The 19718-nt window shown below is 44.0% G+C and overlaps 1 protein-coding gene across 3 annotated transcripts in view; it reads right to left on the bottom strand.

The window, feature by feature from the left end:
• The window catches only part of LOC137372328 (protein FAM117B-like), a 308596-nt gene that overhangs the window by 39011 nt on the left and 249867 nt on the right, over positions 1 to 19718 (bottom strand). The gene's annotated exons all lie outside the window — the stretch shown is intronic.

Genomic DNA, 19718 nt, shown 5'->3' with positions numbered 1-19718 from the left:
AAACCACCTGATCTGGTAGCGGAAGCATATAGACAGAAATTCAGACAAGTCCAGAAAAGATCCACACAGACTAACATGGCATTCGAAAGAATTAAACATACGGCTTTTGATTGCTGGATACGATAAATCAGTAGGGGTCTGCCAGACATGTTTCCAGTTTGGCAAATCTGGGCATGTCCAGGCAAATTGTTCGCATGCCAAAAAACCTACAGGAGGTGTTGCAGTCAGACCTGTGTCTGTGGCTATAATAGTGGTAAACCTGTGTTCTAATATAACCCAAGAACAGAGCACATTCCCAAACTTTTTACACAAAGGACAAATTGCACCTTTTGTCTCCCAGGCACCAGACAAAGAAATAAGCATCCTCAGGGATACCAGTTGTTTTCAAGCCCTACTGGCAGCCAAATTTACAGAAATGCCACTGGCCAAACAACTTACTGAAAAATGCTTGAAGGTTCCCTTAGTTAAAGTTTACCTACAGAGTAAGTTGGTCACCGGGATAGTGACAGTCGGGATCATTCCAAGCTTACCCATGCAGGAGTAGACCTATTGCTGGGCAATGACTTGGCAGGATGCACAGTATTACACCCAGAGGGTCCAGAGCAGTACACGGAGACTGGAGAAACTGAGGGAAACAAACAAAATTCTTTACAGCTGCAGAGGGCTGGAGAAGTCCCAACAAATTTCACAGGGGACAACAGAGCCAGATAGAGTCAAGAAGATTTAAAGGAGCTAAGATAAAAGCTGCAAAAGTTGAAGGAAGAGCACCAAAGATATGGTTAGTGGAAACCTTTTCTTAAAGATTTAAATAGGGACGAGGAAAGGTTGCAACAGGAAAAGCAACAGACAGGGAGATGCCTTACCTCGTTAAACTGCCACAGGGGAGTTTAGTGGAAGCTGGACAACCACCTGTGAGCAGTAATGTCCCAGAGGACACGGGCTGATTGGGGAAAGTAAAAGGAAAAGGGAAGGTAACATACCCTAAAGTGAATCAGACTTGTGAAAAATCACAAGAAAACTAAAAGTGAGGTCAGTGTGGATCTAGCCACCGAAGAATCAACTGATCAGATTTCAAATCCAAAACTAATCAAACCCAACAATTTAGATTCAGAACTCAGCCAAAACAAGGGGCAGCAAGAAATCTCAGAAGCCTCGCATGGGATAAAAAAAATACTCATTATCACCCTAGAAATAAGAACTATCAATGTGCCAGAACTTGAATGGTTAATGCCCTTTATTATGGAAACAGTAGTTAAGGGGTTAAAGCTTGTAAACATAGGGAAACTTGCAACCAGCAGTAACAGATATTTGCAATACACAAGCTTCACCAACAATCACATCTTCATGGAGATTAACATCCCTAAAGTAGTACACGTAACGAAAAGAAATGCATTTCTTTTTTAAAGGTACCTCATCCAAAGGAAGGATGATGAAAAAACTTAAACTTGAACCTGAAATGGCTGCCATAAGCAATGTCAGCTACAGCAGTTGTAAGATTGAGGAGCGAATGAAAGGAATGTGTACAGTGGTGTGACCCTAAACCTTCTGTCTTTTTTTTCCTTCTTTCTAAATGCCCAACAAAACAAAATGAAATCCAAGGAATTTCATTTTTCCTTTTGGGGGAGGTATTGCACACACAAGAAGTGTGATGATACAAATTATGAATAACATCAAAAGAGTTATTAAAAAACTGACCCTCTTAAAAATGAACCTTGATTTTAAAAAGTGAACAATGCTCCGAAATGGCTGTCAAAGGGGAAAAAGGGATTGGTCTTTGTATATACAAACTGTCTGATAGTGACAAAGAAAAATCTTCAAAGCTAAGAGGTGTCAATTGTACCCATCCTAAAACATTCCAGAATTGAATGTCTTTTTCTGCAACAAAGCTGTGCAGTAGCCACGTCCTGGACCATTGTGCGATCGCCATTGGGAAGAGACCAATGTGTCTCCAACCAGGAGGTGAGAAATAACACAGCTTTACTTTAAAAAAGCAGCTTAGAGAGAGACTCTGGCAGGAAAAGAAGAAAAGCTGCATCCAGAAGCTTGCTTCCAGAAAACCAGAATTCAACAGATTTATGTGACCTCCCCCAAATCCTACTCTCCACTTATAATCACTTACCCCTTTTTCCTCTCTGTCTCTTGCGTGTGCGGGCGCAAGTGGATGCAGTTGCAACAATTCCTGGATAAGGCGTATTGATCAATAAACAATTGATTTGCTGTTTTTAAACCTCAAATACTATTTAAGAAAGGTTGTAGAGATAAGCCAGGCAACTACAGACCAGTGAGTCTCAAGTCAGTGGTAGGGAAACTATTGGAGAAAATTCTGAAGGAGAGAATCTATCTCCACTTGGAGAGGCAAAATTTGATTAGGAATAGTCAGCATAGCTTTGTCAGAGGGAGGTCACACCTAACAAATTTGATTGAATCTTTTGAGCATGTGACCGGGTGTGTAGATGAGGGTAGTGCAGTTGATGTAGTTTACATGGATTTCAGCAAAGCCTTTGACAAGGTCCCACATGGGAGACTTATCAAGAAAGCAAATGCACATGGGATACAAGGTAACTTGATAAGGTGGATTCAAAATTGGCTTAGCTGTAGGAGACAGAGAGTGACGACAGACGGCTGTTTTAGTGACTGGAAGCCAGTATCCAGTGGCGTACCACAGGGATCTGTGCTGGGTCCCCTATTGTTTGTCATTTATATAAACGACATAGATGACTATGTGGGGGATAGGATCATTAAGTTCGCGGATGACACAAAGATTGGCTGAGTGGTTAACAGTGAGGTTGAGTGCCTTGGGTTACAGGAAGATATAGACGGGATGGTCAAATGGTCAGAAAAGTGGCAGATGGAATTTAACCCTGAAACGTGTGAGGTGATATTACTCCTTCCAAAGTGTGTGACACGGAAGTATTCAATGAATGGCCTGACACTGGGAAGTTCCGAGGAACAAAGGGACCTTGGTGTGTTTGTCCATAGATCTCTGACGGCAGAAGGGCAGGTTAATAGGGTGGTGAAAAAGGCATATGGGACACTTGCCTTTATCAATCGAGGCATAGATTACAAAAGCAGGGAGGTCATGTTGGAGTTGTATAGAACTTTGGTAAGGCCACAGCTGGAGTACTGTGTGCAATTCTGGTCGCCACATTATAGGAAGGATGTGATTGCACTGGAGGGGGTGCAGAGGCGATTCACCAGGATGTTGCCTGGGATGGAAAATTTAAGCTATGAAGAGAGGTTGGATAGGCATGGGTTGTTTTTGCTGCAGCAAGACTGAAGGGTGACCTGATCGAGGTGTACAAGATTATGAGGGGCATGGACAGAATGGATAGGGAGCAGCTGTTCCCCTTAGTTGAAGGGTCAGTTAAAAGGGGACACAGTTAAAGGTGAGGGGCAGGAGGTTTAAGGGCGATTTGAGGAAGAACTTTTTTACCCAGAGGGTGGTGACAGTTGGAATGCACTGCCTGGGATGATGGTAGAGGCGGGTTGCCTCACATCCTTTAAAAAGTACCTGGATGAGCACTTGGCACATCATAACATTCAAGGCTATGGGCCAAGTGCTGGCAAATGGGATTAGGTAGACAGGTCAGGTGTTTTAATGCATCGGTGCAGACTCGATGGGCCAAAGAGCCTCTTCTGCACTGTATTATTCTGTGATTCTGTGAAAGAAAACCTGCCGCTGTCTGTTTATTTGACAAATGTAACACCAAGGGGTTTACCCCTAATAACAAAACACTTGCTGTGGTCAGAAGGGGAGTTGAATAGTGGGAACCACCCACATCTCACCATGTGGCCGTAACACCAGCAACATTATATGGAGACGGGAGCTGTCATCTTGGTCAATTCAAACAATACAACCACTCCAGGCCAGAAGAAAACATCCCCCAAACAATAATGAGTAGCTTCAACATGACATGTCTTAGCAAACAAGTAGCACCCAACTGCATTTAGGGTGGAGAACTGGGGTGGGTCTAACATGTCTGTGTGAATTAACGTTCCCAGAAATCTCTCTGATGAACGCAAAGTACTGCTTGCAACTGCTGGACAAAAAGAGATGTGCTGTGTCGGATAAGTTCATGTCAGAACTCCAAACGTTGGTGTAAGAAAAACAATGCAATTTCACATTGGAGTTAAGTGTTTAAGTAAATATACACCTGAAGCACAATTACTTTTATTCTGTGTAAGGGTTTGACTAAAATTGGTACATGTGGCTAAAACAGTGTCATTATGTCTGTGGCTAGTCAGCGATTTCTACTGGACAAGACTGATCTAGCAAGACGCAGCATTTTCAGGAAAAGAGAAAAATAGGAAAAAACATATAGGGTTTTCCAAGCAGCAATGTCATGGATGCACAGAATCAAAAGTAGATATCCAATTAACCCCTATACCAAAAATCTATACCAAAGCGTTCTGATGAATTTTGCTGGTTGGATTATTGTTGCAAGAAAGTCTGGTTTCTAAGGAAATGTCTCTACATACTTCAGTGTTGAGAATATATTTCCAGGATCATCTCCATGCCAATAATGACCAGTGAACAGGATGTTAAGTATTTCCCTTCTGCTCCAAGGGAGTATCTAAAAACTTCTCACAAATGTATTCAAAGAAGTGCAATTTTAAAAATAAACAATCTGAGTGGCCTAATGTTTAATAAACAAACTAAATAATTATTAGATGCTTAATTGCTTTATTCGATGTAAATGCACTGTTATAATCGAAAGTTTTTTTTCAGGAGTGTCAGTGGGAGAAGACTCGTGTAGAGCTTAAATGCTGAAGAGGAGTTGGGCCAAATGGCCTGTTTCTGTCTATGTTACTATCGTTGATGTACTGATAACTTTCCAGTACTAGGGACCATTTTAACAGCAACTTTATCAATCACATCCTTTTTAAAAAATGAATATAGGTGACAACAACTTCCTTTCTTAGTATGTTCACACCCGGACTGGACACCATACAAGTTCATAAAGTCAGATCAGTTATTCAATCAAGAAACACTCATTGCAATGTCCTCAAGGAACTTTTAACAACTACAAGAAAATTAGAAGTGCAGAAATAAATAAAAAATATACAGCTGGTGTGGGCTGACAAGCACCACTGAAAATACCATTCTTACAGCTTAACTGGTCATTCAACTAATTTTTGCTTGTAGGACAGTGTTTTTATGCAATATGGGTGCTGTGTTTCCCATATAACTGACTGCAAACTTCAAATTACAAAAAAAGCTGTTTAGGACCCCGAGACACCATAAGGCACTACATAAATGCAACTTCTTCCTTTCTATAATACTGCGGATGCTGGAAATCTGAAATAAAAACAAGAAATGCTGGAACCACTCAGCAGGTCTGGCAGCATCTGTGAAAAGAGAAGCAGAGTTAACGCTTCGGGTCAGTGACCCTTCTTCGGAACCCAAACGCATAGCCAAAAATACTGGTTAGAATTTGAATCTGTTGATTTGCTAGGTGCTCAATGGAGAGTACAGTACAGATGCAAGATAGCTAGGGTACCTCCAGATGGATTTCACACCATTCAAAGGATGTCTCAGTTACTCAAGATAAATGACAGTGGAATCAGCTGAAACCCCAGCCTAGTTAAAATACTTATACCCAGTGACTGCAACTAAATGACTGACAAGCCTCTAACCCATGCTAACTAAACACTGAAAAGTATACACATGAACAATAATTAGAAAAGGTTAAGCTGCAGGGGTGTGCACATTGCAGCATGAATAACTGTATCCACAACACTTCAAAGACGAGGAATGTCAACAGGCCTAAATATACAGTTAAGGTGGAATGTGTATCTTTCTGCCTCTTGACTCGCAGGTCACTCTATTTGCACAATGGCAGGCATACTCATTCTGTATATTTTATCATTTGTCATTTCAAGGCTGGTACTTATCACCTATACTTAGTAACCCTTGAGTCGTCTTGTTGAGTTGCTGCAGTTATGTGGTTAAGGTACTCCCACAATGCTGTTAGGTAGGGGGATCCAGGACATTGACACAGCAGCAATGAAGAAACAGTGACATATATCCAATTCAGGATGGTGTGCAATTTGGAGGAGATCTTGTAGATGTAGCCATGAAACTACTGCTCTTGTCCTATATGGTGGGTTTGTGAAGTGCTGCTGAAGAAGCCTTCATAATTTGTTGTAGTGCATCCTGTAGATAGTAGATGCAGTGATAGTGTGCTGATGGTGGAGGGAATGGATAGTTAATCCAGTGACTGGGGTGCTGATTAAGCAGACTACTTTGCCTGGATGGTGTCAATTGAGTATTCTTGCAGCTATACCTCTCCAAGCAAGTAGAGAGTATTCCATTATACGCCTGACTTATGTCTTGTAGATGAGAGAGGCTTTGGCCACAGAATATTCAGCCTCTGAGCGGTTCTAGTAGCCACAGCATTTGTGGCTGGTCCAATTCAGTTTCTGGCTAATGGTAACCCCCAGGACATTGATGGTGCAGGACTCTATGATGGTAATGCCATTACATGTCAAAGGGAGGTGGTTAGGCTCTCTCATGTTAGAGATTGTCATTGCCTTGCACTTGTGGCATCAATGTTATTTGCCGCTTATCAGTCCACGTGTAGATATTATCCAGGTTTTGCTGCATGCAGGCATGAACTGCTTCGTTATCTGAGGAATGGAGCTGAACATTGTGCACTCACCAACAAATTGCCCTACTTTCGACCTTATGATGGAGAGGTGGTCATTAATGATGTAACTGAAGATAGTTGGGCCTAGGGCACTGCCCTGAGGAACTCTTCCAGCACTGTCTGGAGTTGAGTTGATTGGCTTCCAACAACAACAACCCTCTTCTTTTGTGCTACGTATGACTCCAATCATTGGAGTGCTTTCCCCGGCAATCCCCATTTACTGCTGTTTTCCTATGGCGCCTTTATGCCACACTCAGTCGAATGCTGTCTTGATGTCAAAGGCAGCCACTATCACCTCACCTCTGGAATTCATATCCAGATTTAGATCAAGGCTGTCATAGGGTCTGGAGCCAAGTGGTCCTGGCAGAACACAAACTGAGCATGAGGAGCAAGTGATTGGTGAGTAACTGCCACTGGTTAGCATTGTTGACGACACCTTGCATCCCTTTGCTGATGGCTGGGAGTAGGCTGATGGCATGATAATTAGCAAGGTTGCGCATGTCCTGGTTTTTTTTGCACTTACTGGACAATTTTCCAGCTGTACTGGAACAGCTTAGCTGGTGGTGTGGCTAGGTGTTCAGAAGTACTGTTGGAACCTGTAGCTTTTGTTGTGTTGACAGCACTCAGCTGGTCCTTGATTTCATGTGGAGTAAACAGAATTGGCTAGATGCTGACCTCTGTGATGGTGGAGACCTCAGAAGAAGGCCAAGAAGGATCAACCTTTTCAACATTTCTGACTGAAATGGTAGCAAATACTTAACTTTGTCTTTTGTACTCATGCTGGCTCTGCCATTGTTAAGGATAGGGATCGTTTTCCCTTAGTTGCTTAAAAGTACACACTGCTGCCACTGTGCATCGGTGCTGAAGGGAGTGAACGTTGAAAGTGGCGGATAGGGTGCCAATCAAGCGGGCTGCTTTGTCCTGGATGGCATCGAGCTTCCTGAGTGTTGTTGGAACTGCACCCATCCAGGCAAGTGGACAGTATTCCATCACACTCCTGACTTATGCCTTGTAGATGGTGGACAGGCACTGGGGAGTCCGGAGTTGAGTTTCTCACCTCTCAGAATTCTCAGCCTCTGACCTGCTCATGTAGCCACAGTACTTATGTGGCTGGTTCAGTTCCGTTTCTTAGTTTAGTTTAGAGATACAGCACTGAAACAGGCCCTTCGGCCCACCGAGTCTGTGCCGACCATCAACCACCCATTTATACTAATCCTACACTAATCCCATATTTCTACCACATCCCCACCTGTCCCTATATTTCCCTACCACCTACCTATACTAGGGGCAATTTATCATGGCCGATTAACCTATCAACCTGCAAGTCTTTGGCATGTGGGAAGAAACCGGAGCATCCGGAGGAAACCCACGCAGACACAGGGAGAACTTGCAAACTCCACACAGGCAGCACCCAGAATTGAACCCGGGTCGCTGGAGCTGTGAGGCTGCGGTGCTAACCACTGCGCCACTGTGCCGCCCAATGCTAACCCCCAGGATTTTGATGGTGGGGGATTCAGTGATGGTAATACCATTGAACACCAGGGGGAGATGGTTAGATTCTCTCTTCTTCGTGATGGTCATTGTCTGGCACTTGTGTGGCGCGAATGTGACTGGTCACATATCAGCCCAAGCCTGGATGCTGTCCAGGTCTTGCTGCATATGAACATGGGCTGCTTCAGTATCTGAGGAGTCGTGAATGATGCTGAACATTGTGCAATCATCAGCGAACATCCCCACTTCTGACCTTATGACGGAGGGAAGGTCACTGATAAAGCAGCTGAAGATGATTGGGCCGAGGACACTACCCTGAGGAACTCCTGCAGTGATTTCCTGGGACTGAGATGATTGCCCTCCAACAACCACAACCATCTTCCTTTGTGCAAGGTATCCTCTACTCTGTCTGAGTGGCCATTACTCATGGGCAGAGAGTTTGAATGGGCTATTCAACTGTAGGGTAAATCACAGTTGAGTCTAATCTTGCCTTCATCTAACATCCACATGTAAAATTCTTGAGATTATTCGATTGGACATGTGTTGGTTCACCAGAAGTCACATGCACCTCAACATACACTGTAGATAGGAATATGGACAGGATCTGAAGATCCTCTTCTCTTGCTCCCAGTTCCATTTTTTATCCCGAGCCCTGTGCAAACCAATGTTGCTCAACAAGAAAATCTTACATTATGGTGAAGGCTTCCTGCCCACATTTCCAACTGTAACCTGGGCATGGAAGAGTGTGTTTGCAATCAGCTGGACATCAGTGCATTTCTATACTGGGAAGAAGAAAGTTTCAACATTACAGCAGTCAATGAACGAGTCTGTCATTCACTTGTGTTGAGTCTGGAGCAGGTTTTACACTTTTGTACCACATACACATAATCGGTGCCATTTCATCCAAATTAGTAAGGGAGGACTGAGCATCCATTGACAGCCTTAAGAAGGGCCAGTATCTGAGGAGTAACAAGTGGTGCTGAATATTGTCCTATGCTTTCGCTGATGATTGCACAAACTGGAAAACAGTTCAAGTAATTTGATAGAAGTGCTAAGAACAAAAAAATAGAACAAATTGAAACTGACAAATGACAACCTTGGGAGATAACAGAGATCTACATTGGCTATCCCTCGCAGGCAAGGATGATTATCTTCAGTGTGTCCGAAGATGGCTGATGAGGCCGATTCAGGATCTACACGTCGGGCATTTGCTGTCATGTGGGATGTCTGGTGTGCATCATTAGCTCGGGTCGTAGCTTGTTCTTTTCACGCTCTCGCTTTTCCTCTTCATTTTGTCGTAGTGAGTCTTAAAATGTTGGGACTCTTCCCTCTCCCTCCACCCGCACCAACCCCTACCCATCCCCCCCCGCCTCCATCTTGTTCGGTCCAGGGCAATGGACTCCCAAAAGTTGATGTCAATGTTGCATTTCTTCATGTTGGCTTTCAGCACATTCTTGAAGCACTTCTTTTGTTCTCCTCTGGTGCGTCTACCCTGACTAAGCTGGGAGAAGAAGACCTGCTTTGGAAACTGAGTATCTGACATCCGAACTATATGACCAATCTAATGAAGCTGATGGCGGGTAATCATAGCCTCGATGCTTGTGGTACCTGCTTGTGAAAGGGCACTGATGTTAGTGTGCCTGTCCTCCCACTTGATATATAGGATCTTCCGCAGGCAGCATTGATGAAATGACTCCAGTGCTTTGAGGTGTCTCCTATACGTTGTCCATGTTTCAGCCCCACACAGCAAGGTGGGGCAAACACGGCACAGTTGCAGTATCTTGGAAGTTATCTTTCACAGAAGGCTGACATTGACGAAGAAGTCCAGCATCACCTAAAATCTGTTGGCACAGCCTTTGGCCACCTCAGGAAGGGAGTGTTTGAAGATCGTGACATCAAAACTGAAACCAACAGAGATCTATCAGCAATGGGAAAGAAAAAAAACTGACAGCACATCCCTGAAGAAGGATCTAGCTGCAGTAAAGTGGGACAGGTGGATGCAATTTCTTTTCAAGAGGTCAGAAATGTCTTACTGTATGTGAAAGTTTAACTAATTTGAATGAAATAATATTTTACTTTAGTTGAGCCAACATCTGGCTCTAAATCAAATATACTGCATTCCTACAATTGCTCCCTCCATTTCGGGTTCTTTCATTTCTTGTTTTCATTTTGGGAAAAGGATATGCCAGGATGAAAAACAGGATGAAAGAAGGATCACTGAAATAATTCTGGGCTTTTGAATTTGATGGCATCGTTTTCAGTTCACTGCTAAAGAGGTTGTACAACAGTTCTCCATTTAAATTCTTTTTCTGTGAAATCAAATGCATTGTGATTCAATTGTCAATTAATACGTTTTTTTAAAAAAAAGTTAGCTAAAATTAATCTTTTGATTGCAAGAATGGTGAGGAAGAAGCAAAAGGGTGTAGGTCGAAGGCGTGTGGCCTGGAATCAGTGACCATTGACTCAATCAAAACTGTCTCGCCTTGCAGTAGTTAAGAAATGCTCCCTAATCCATCTGCTGAGACCGGTGACAGCGCTCAAGCTGGTTTTAGAGCTGCTTTGCTGTGCAGCTGTTTGGCTTGGCCATGCTATTCAACTTAGTGAAGAGCCTCTCATCTAGAACTGAACAGGTGCCCTGTATTAAAAGAAATCAGATCTTTATGTGGCAATAACAGAGCTGCTCTTAGGCGTGTTTCTCTGCTTTAAAAAAAAGGAAAGCAAACAAAAAAAAAAATCACAAAATGTTCTGCACAATAATGCTGCAACTACTTTGCCTTGCAAATGGGACCAAAGGAAGTAAATACAGTCTAAATTAAAGCTTTGTGGTCTGCTGGGTTTCAAAGTTGACAACTAAATCTGGTCTCTTAATAAATCCAAAATGGTTTCCTTCCTTGAAAATTAGTTTAGAGGTCACAAATCCACAAACAAAAACAGCTCTATCACGAACACATTGTTTTTCAATCTTTACTGCCTGTCTAAATCTTACCCTGCTCTCAATTCTTTTTTTAAATTTATTTGCAGGCCTGCAGTTTTTTTTAAATCAACTGAATTAAATTGAAGTCCATCACCACACACAACAAATAACTATTAACAGGCAGTGTTCTGCTTGGTCTTCTTCAGTGTATTGATACCAGTTGAAAAATCCATGCTCAAGCCCACATTCTTCAATGTTGAGTCAATAATGTTTTTGTGTGATGCTTTATTTTCCATCTCAAATTGCTTACACCACTACAATTGCCAGCATCAGGATTGCAATGGCTAGTACTTCACCATAGTATTAAGATATGTCAAAATATTCTCTCTTTTGACACTTCCCAGATTCCGTAGGGTAAAATTTGCCTACATAATAAGCTTGTCAGCTAAGTTGAGGCCCATGGAATAAAAGGGACAAAGTTGGCTGAATGACAGGAAACAGAGCAGTGGTAAATGGTTGTTTTTTTGGATTGGAAGAAGGTATAGAATGGTGTTCCCCAGGGCTTAGTACTAGGACCAGTGCTTTTCTTGATATATATTCAAACATGGCAGCTCACCATTCCTGGTTACAGGGTTTTCAGGCACAATAGGGAGGGGGATAAGAAAGGGGGAGGGGGCGGGGAGTGGCAATTTTGGTCAAGGAAACTATTACAGCTGTGGGGAGGGATGATATGTTGGACAGTTCATCAAATGAGGTCATATGGATTGAGCTAAGGAACAACAAAGGGGCAATCACACTGCTGGGAGTGTACTGTAGACCCCCAAACAAACAGTCAGAGGGACATAGAAGAGTAGATACGTAGGCAAATCTCTGAGAAATGCAAGAACAATAGGGCAGTAATAGTAGGGGATGTTAACTACCCCAATATTAACTGGGATAGTTTTAGAGTGAAAGGAATTGAGGGAGCAGAATTCTTGTGGTGCCACAAACCACTGACCACCTCCAGGCGCTTACCCATTGTTTCCTGAGACAAGGAGGCCAAAGAAGAAGAAGAATGTAGCAAGTCCAACAAGAGAGGGTGCAGTTTTAGACTTAGTTTTAGGAAATGAGGATGGGCAGGTGGAAGGGGTGGCAGTGGGAGAGCATTTTGGTGGTAGTGATCATAATTCAGTCAGTTTTAACATAATTATGGAAAAGGACAGAGATAGAACAGGAGTTAGAATTCTCATTTGGGACAAGGCCAATTTTACTAAACTGAGGAGTGATTTAACGAAAGTGGACTGGAAACAGCTACCTGAAGGTAAATCAGTGTCAGAACAGTGGGAGGCATTCAAAGGGGAGATTCAAGGGGTTCAGAGTAAACATGTTCCCACAAAGAAAAAGGGTGAGGCAACCAAATCTAGAGCCTCATGGATGTCAAGGAGCCTACAGGGTAAGATAAGGCAGAAAAGGAAAGCTTATGTCCGACACCGAGAACGCAATGCTATAGAAAGCTGAGAGGAGTATGGAAAGTGGAGGGGTGAAATCAAAAAGGAGATTAGGAAAGCAAAGAGACGGCATGAAAGAATATTGGCAAGCAAAATCAAGGTGAACCCAAAGATGTTTGATCAATACATTAAGAGTAAGAGGATAACTAAGGAGAGAGTAGGGCCCATAAAAGACCAAAAAGGTAACCTATGTGTAGGGGTGGAAAATGTTGGTATGGTTCTTAATTAATACTTTGCGCCTGTCTTCACAAAAGACATGATGCGCCGAAGGGCCTGTTTCTGCGCTGTATAACTCTATGACTCTATGTATGGCCAATGCTGGCAATCCTAATTGCCCTGAGAGCATTAAGGGCCAACCAAGCAGTGTGAAATTGCAGCCACATGAAGACTAGACCAGTTGAGGCAAGGTTTCTGTTCCCTTCAGGACATTACTGAACCAGTTGTGTTTTTAAACAATAATCCGGCAGCTTTCATGGTGCCAGATTTCGAGTTCAATTTCACAATTTGACATGTTGAGATTTCAAGGTATGACCTCTGGCTTTCCAGAAACTTGTCTTGGAACTTCAGTGTCCCAATATTACTGAGCGTCTGGAAAGTCAGAGAAAGTCAAAAAATAGTTTTGATATGCACCGCTGGAGTCAAAGTCACTCTCAATGGCAACATAAACACCGTCATTGCCAGATGTGCTAATGAACCAAGTAGCTCAGCATGTCCATATGGGACCCAAAATATTTGAGAGATTTCCTGACTTGTATGGACTTCCTCTGCATATCAGTTAGAAACAAGTCATAAAATATGACTTACAAATATTTATGCCTGTACAGGTTTTTGGACTTTTCTTGCTGTAGTTGATGTGCAATTCAAGACACAGTACAACTGTTGCCACAGTTCTTGAACAATGGTAGAACTGCAACAGGATGGAAGTGTCAAAATATTATGCAGGACCAAGAGAAAGACAATCAAAGTAATGGAAAAAAAATCCCTCCCTTTCTGATCAGCAGGAACCACCCAAAGCAAATACATTGCTGAATTTGGCAGCCAGAATGGAAATAGTAACCTTTTCAATGATTTCCCTGATCTTAACAGCTGAATATCAATGATGCCTATTGAGAGAACCCTGCAGAAAATTGGGAACAACTAAGATCACAAAATGGGTAATGGGCTGGAGTGCCCGGGGGGGGGGGGGGGGGGGGGGGGGGGGGCGGGGTGGTGGAGGAGGAGATGAAGCAATGGAACACAGGAGGATGAAGAGGGAGGGGAATCTCAGACAAAATAGTAGGGGGAAAGGAAATGTCAAAACAGATGAGGTGATCAGACTTATGGTGAGTTTAGAGAGTTCTGATGAACAGTCATCAACCCAAACAGTTAATTCTGTTTCTCTCTCCACAGATGCTGCTGAGTGTTCCAGAATTTTCTGTTTTTATTTTATTTTTTTAAAAAAGATGTTGTGTCTACAGCGGTTGAAAGGCTTGCTGCTCCCAAAGAGTGAAATATGTTGCTCCAGTAATAGTCACTCCAGAAAGCAGAGGGGGAAGGAACAGCATGCACTTGGTGCTCTGATCATATTGTAGTTAGCAGAAATGGCAGATAATTAACTGATAATGCAGGTTAGTATGATAATGAAGAGAGTCTGCGATCGTGAGCAGAAATAGGGGAAATGGGGCAGATGTGACCAATGACTATCCCAGCACAGATAAGGAAAAGCTAAGCAGTTAAAAAGGAACCCACTGAAGAAGTTCATAGGCAGAAAATGGAGTAATCACTTGCAACGGTGATAAAGAAACTGGGTGGTGGGGAATACAGTTTTTGTAGGAAGGATGCTGGTAAGAATTATATTTCAAAGAGTACTAGAATATTGCTGCTTGAATGACAAATCAACAAAAAGCACACTGACACAGGTGGAGAAGCAGGCAGCAGTATGTAGAAAAGAAGAAGGTGCATAATGAGAGTGTGCTGGACATTACCAGAGAATGGAGTAGTTCCATATTAGATAGGAGCAGACTGAGATAGGGCTACGAGGAATGCAAAGACAGGATTACAATGCATGTATGTAAATGCACAAAGTGTGGTTAATAAAGTTGGTGAGTTACAAGCACAAACAGCAGTATGGGAATATGATTTTTTTTTATTCATTCACGGAATGTGGGCGTCGCTGGCCAGGCCAGCATTTATTGCCCATCCCTAATTGCCCTTGAGAAGGTGCCTTCTTGAACCGCTGCAGTCCATGTGGGGTAGGTATACCCACAGTGCTGTTAGGAAGGGAGTTCCAGGATTTTGACCCAGCGACAGTGAAGGAACGGCGATATAGTTCCAAGTCAGGGTGGTGTGTGACTTGGAGGAGAACTTGCAGGTGGTGGTGTTCCCATGTATTTGCTGCCCTTGTCCTTCTAGTTGGTAGAGGTCGCGGGTTTGGAAGGTGCTGTCGAAGGAGCCTTGGTGCATTGCATCTTGTAGATGGTACATACTGCTGCCGCTGTGCGTCGGTGGTGGAGGGAGTGAATGTTTGTAGATGGTGTGCCAATCAAGCGGGCCGCTTTGTCCTGGATGGTGTCGAGCTTCTTGAGTGTTGTTGGAGCTCCACCCATCCAGGCAAGTGGAGAGTATTCCATCACACTCCTGACTTGTGCCTTGTAGATTGTGGACAGGCTTTGGGGAGTCAGGAGGTGAGTTACTCGCCTCAGGATTCCCAGCCTCTGACCTGCTCTTGTAGCCACGGTATTTATATGGCTACTCCAGTTCAGTTTTCGGTCAATGGTAGCCCCTAGGATGTTGATAGTGGGGGATTCAGCGATGGTAATGCCGTTGAATGTCAAGGGGAGATGGTTAGATTCTCTTTTGTTGGAGATGGTCATTGCCTGGCACTTGTGTGGCGCAAATGTTACTTGCCACTTATCAGCCCAAGCCTGGATATTGTCCAGGTCTTGCTGCATTTCTACACAGACTGCTTCAGTATCTGAGGAATTGCGAATGGTGCTGAACATTGTGCAATCATCAGCGAACATCCCCACTTCTGACCTTATGATTGAAGGAAGGTCATTGATGAAGCAGCTGAAGATGGTTGGGCCTAGGACACTACCCTGAGGTACTCCTGCAGTGATGTCCTGGAGCTCAGATGATTGACCTCCAACAACCACAAACATCTTCCTTAGCGCTAGGTATGACTCCAGCCAGCGGAAGGTTTTCCCCGATTCCCATTGACCTCAGTTTTGCTAGGGCTCCTTGATGCCATACTCGGTCAAATGCTGCCTTGATGTCAAGGGCAGTCACTCTCACCTCTCGAGTTCAGCTCTTTTGTCCATGTTTGAACCAAGGCAGTAATGAGGTCAGGAGCTGAGTGGCCCTGGCGGAACCCAAACTGAGCATCACTGAGCAGGTTGTTGCTAAGCAAGTCCCGCTTGATGGCACTGTTGATGACACCTTCCATCACTTTACTGATGATTGAGAGTAGGCTAATGGGGCGGTAGTTGGCCGGGTTGGATTTGTCCTGCTTTTTGTGTACAGGACATACCTGCAGGGTAGATGCCAGTGTTGTAGCTGTACTGGAACAGCTTGGCTAGGCGTGCGGCAAGTTCTGGAGCACAGGTCTTCAGTACTATTGCCGGAATATTGTCAGGGCCCATAGCTTTTGCAGTATCCAGTGCCTTCAGTCGTTTCTTGATATCACGTGGAGTGAAACGAATTGGCTGAAGTTTGGCAATGATGCTGGGGACTTCAGGAGGAGGCTGAGATGGATCATCAACTCGGCACTTCTGGCTGAAGATTGTTGCAAATGCTTCAGCCTTATCTTTCGCACTGATCTGCTGGGCTCCCCCATCATTGAGGATGGGGACATTTGTGGAGCCACCTCCTCCGGTTAGTTGTTTAATTGTCCACCACCATTCACGGCTGGATGTGGCAGGACTGCAGAGCTTAGATCTGATCCGTTGGTTATGGGATCGCTTAGCTCTGTCTATTGCATGCTGCTTACGCAGTTTGGCATGCAAATAGTCCTGGCTTGTAGCTTCACCAGGTTGACACCTCATTTTGAAGTATGCCTGGTGCTGCTCCTGGCATGTCCTCCTGCACTCTTCATTGAACCCGGGTTGGTCTCCTGGCTTGATGGTAATGGTAGAGTGGGGGATATGCCGGGCCATGAGGTTACAGATTGTGGTTGAGTACAATTCTGCTGCTGCTGATGGCCCACAGCGCCTCATGGATGCCCAGTTTTGCATTGCTAGATCCGTTCGAAATTTATCCCATTCAGCACGGTGATAGTGCCACACAACACGAGGGGCGGTATCCTCAATGTGAAGGCAGGACTTCGTCTCCACAAGGACTGTGCGGTGGTCACTCCTACCAATAGTGTCATGGACAGATACATCCGCGGTAGGCAGATTGGTGAGGACGAGGTAGAGTATGTTCTTCCCTCGTGTTGGCTCCCCCACCACCTGCCACAGACCCAGTCTAGCAGCCATGTCCTTTAGGACTCGGCCAGCTCGGTCAGTAGTGGTGCTACCAAGCCACTCATGGTGATGGACATTGAAGTCCCCCACCCAGAGTACATTTTGTGCCCTTGCCATCCTCAGTGCTTCCTCGAAGTGGTGTTCGACATGGAGGAGTACTGAGTCATCAGCTGAGGGAGGGCGGTAGGTGGTAATCAGTAGGAGGTTACCTTGCCCATATTTAACCTGATGCCATGAGACTTCATGAGGTCCGGAGTCGATGTTGAGGACTCCCAGGGCAACTCCCTCCTGACTGTATACCACTGTGCCACCACCTCTGCTGGGTCTGTCTTGCCGGTGGGACAGGACGTACCCGGGGATGGTGATGGCAGTGTCTGGGACATTGTCTGTTAGGTATGATTCCATGAGTATGACTATGTCAGGCTGTTGCTTGACTAGTCTGTGGGACAGCTCTCCCAACTTTGGCACAAACCCCCAGATGTTAGTAAGGAGGACTTTGCAGGGTCGACAGGGCTGGGTTTGCCATTGTCGTTTCCGGTGCCTAGGTCGATGCCGGGTGGTCCGTCCGGTTTCATTCCTCTTTATAGACTTCGTAGCGGTTAGGTACAATTGAGTGGCTTGCTAGGCCATTTCAGAGGGCATGTAAGAGTTAACCACATTGCTGTGGGTCTGGAGTCACATGTAGGCCAGACCAGGTAAGGACAGCAGATTTCCTTCCCTAAAGGACATTAGTGAACCAGATGGGTTTTTACAACAATCGACAATGGTTTCATGGCCATCATTAGTTTAGACTAGTTTTTAATTCCAGATTTTTTTTTTATTAAGTTCAAATTCCACCTTCTGCTGTGGTGGGATTCGAACCCATGTCCCCAGAGGGATACCCTGGGTCTCTGGGTTACTAGTCCAGTGATAATACCACTAGGTCACCGCCTACCCTGCTGCGGCAATAACGGAAACGTGGCTTTAAAAATGGTGAGGATTGAGCGCTGAATATACATGGAATTAATGCGTTCAGAAAAGATAGAGAAGGAAAAAAGGGAGATTGGTTCACAGTACTGATTAGGGAAGACATTGTAGTGTTGGAAAGAGGGGATGTCCTCGAGGGGGGCAAGGAAAGAATCCATTTGGTTAGAGTTGAGAAGCAGAAAGGAATGATCATACTACTATTGGTATTCTATAGGCCTCCAAATAGTGGGAGAAAGATAAAGAACAAATCTGCAGGGAAATCACAGAGATGTACAAGAATATAAAGTGGTTAAATTGGGGGACTTCAGTTACCCAAATATTGATTGGGATAATTTTAGAGTAATGGGAAAGGAGGAGAAGGAATTTCTGGATTGTATTCAGGAGAACTTCCTTGATCATTATGTTCTTACCCCAACTAGAAAGGAGGCATTGCTGGATCTGGTGCTGGGAAATGAGGCGGGCCAAGTGGACCAAGCGTGTGTGGGGGAGCACTTGGGTAAGAATGATCATTACATCATAAGTTTCAGACTCTTAATGCAGAAAAGCAAGGAATGATATAGGTTAGAATGGGTAGGTTAATTTCAACGCACTGGGAAAGGATCTAGTCAAGGTAAAATGGAACCAAAGACTGACAGTAATGGAACAATGGGTCATCGTTAAGGAAGAGATGCTTCAGGTACTGGCTAGGTACATTCCAACAACAGCAAAAGGTAAGGGAACCAAAAACAGGGCTCCTTGGAGGACGAGGAAGATAGAGATTATGATGAAACAAAAAAGAGGATGTATGACGCAGGTCAGGTGAATTCTTCAAGTGAGAATCAGGCCAAATAGAATACATTAAGAGGGAAGGTGAAGAGGAAAATAAGACTGGCAAAGAGAGAATATGAGAACGGAATGGCAGTTAACATAAAAGGGAATCCAAAAATCTTCTCCTGGCAAGTAAATAGTAAGTGGGTAGTAAGAGGTAGAGTGGGGCCTATTAGGGATAAAGAGTAATATATGCTTAGAAGCACAGGGCAAGACCAGAATACTTAGTAAGTACTTAGTATCAGTGTTTACTAAGGAAGAGGATGCTGACAAAATAGCAGTAGAAGTAGAGAGAGAGTACAGGCAATGGATAGGGTAAAAATTGAGAGCGAGGAGGTACTGGAAAGGCTGGCTATGCTTCAGGTAGATGATTCACCTGGTCCAGATGGTTTGCATCCCAGGCTGCTAAAGGAAATGGGGGTGGAGATAACAGAAGGGCTTTCCATAATCGTCTAATCTTCCCTAGATATAGGGGAGGTGCCCGAGGATTAGAGAGTGGCAAACATGATATCTTTATTCAAGAAAGGGTGCAAGGACAGTCCTGGCAATTACAGCGATGTTAGTTTAACATCAGTGCTGGGTAAGGTTGTAGAAACAATAATCGGGGAAAAAAACCAATAGCCACTTGGAAAGGTTTGAGTTAATTAAGGATAGCTGGCACAGATTTGTAAAAGGCAGATCATGCTTGACTAATCAATTTGAATTTTTGATGAGGTACCAGAGAATGGTGATGAAGGGAAAGAAATGGATGTTGTCTATATGGATTTTAAGAAAGCATTTGATAAAGTACCATATAAAAGGCTAGTTAACAAAATTGAGGCTCATGGAACAGGAGGGTCAGTGTCCAGTTGGATAATAAATTGGCTTAAGGACAGAAAACACCAAGTCATGGTAAATAGTTGTTTTTCAGGAAGATGGAAGACAGTGGTGTTCCCCAAGGGTCAGTGCGAGTACTACTGCT

This window comes from Heterodontus francisci, chromosome 7 (assembly GCF_036365525.1).
Source record: "Heterodontus francisci isolate sHetFra1 chromosome 7, sHetFra1.hap1, whole genome shotgun sequence".
Classification (NCBI taxonomy): domain Eukaryota; kingdom Metazoa; phylum Chordata; class Chondrichthyes; order Heterodontiformes; family Heterodontidae; genus Heterodontus; species Heterodontus francisci.
This window is presented reverse-complemented; position numbering and strand designations above follow the sequence as displayed.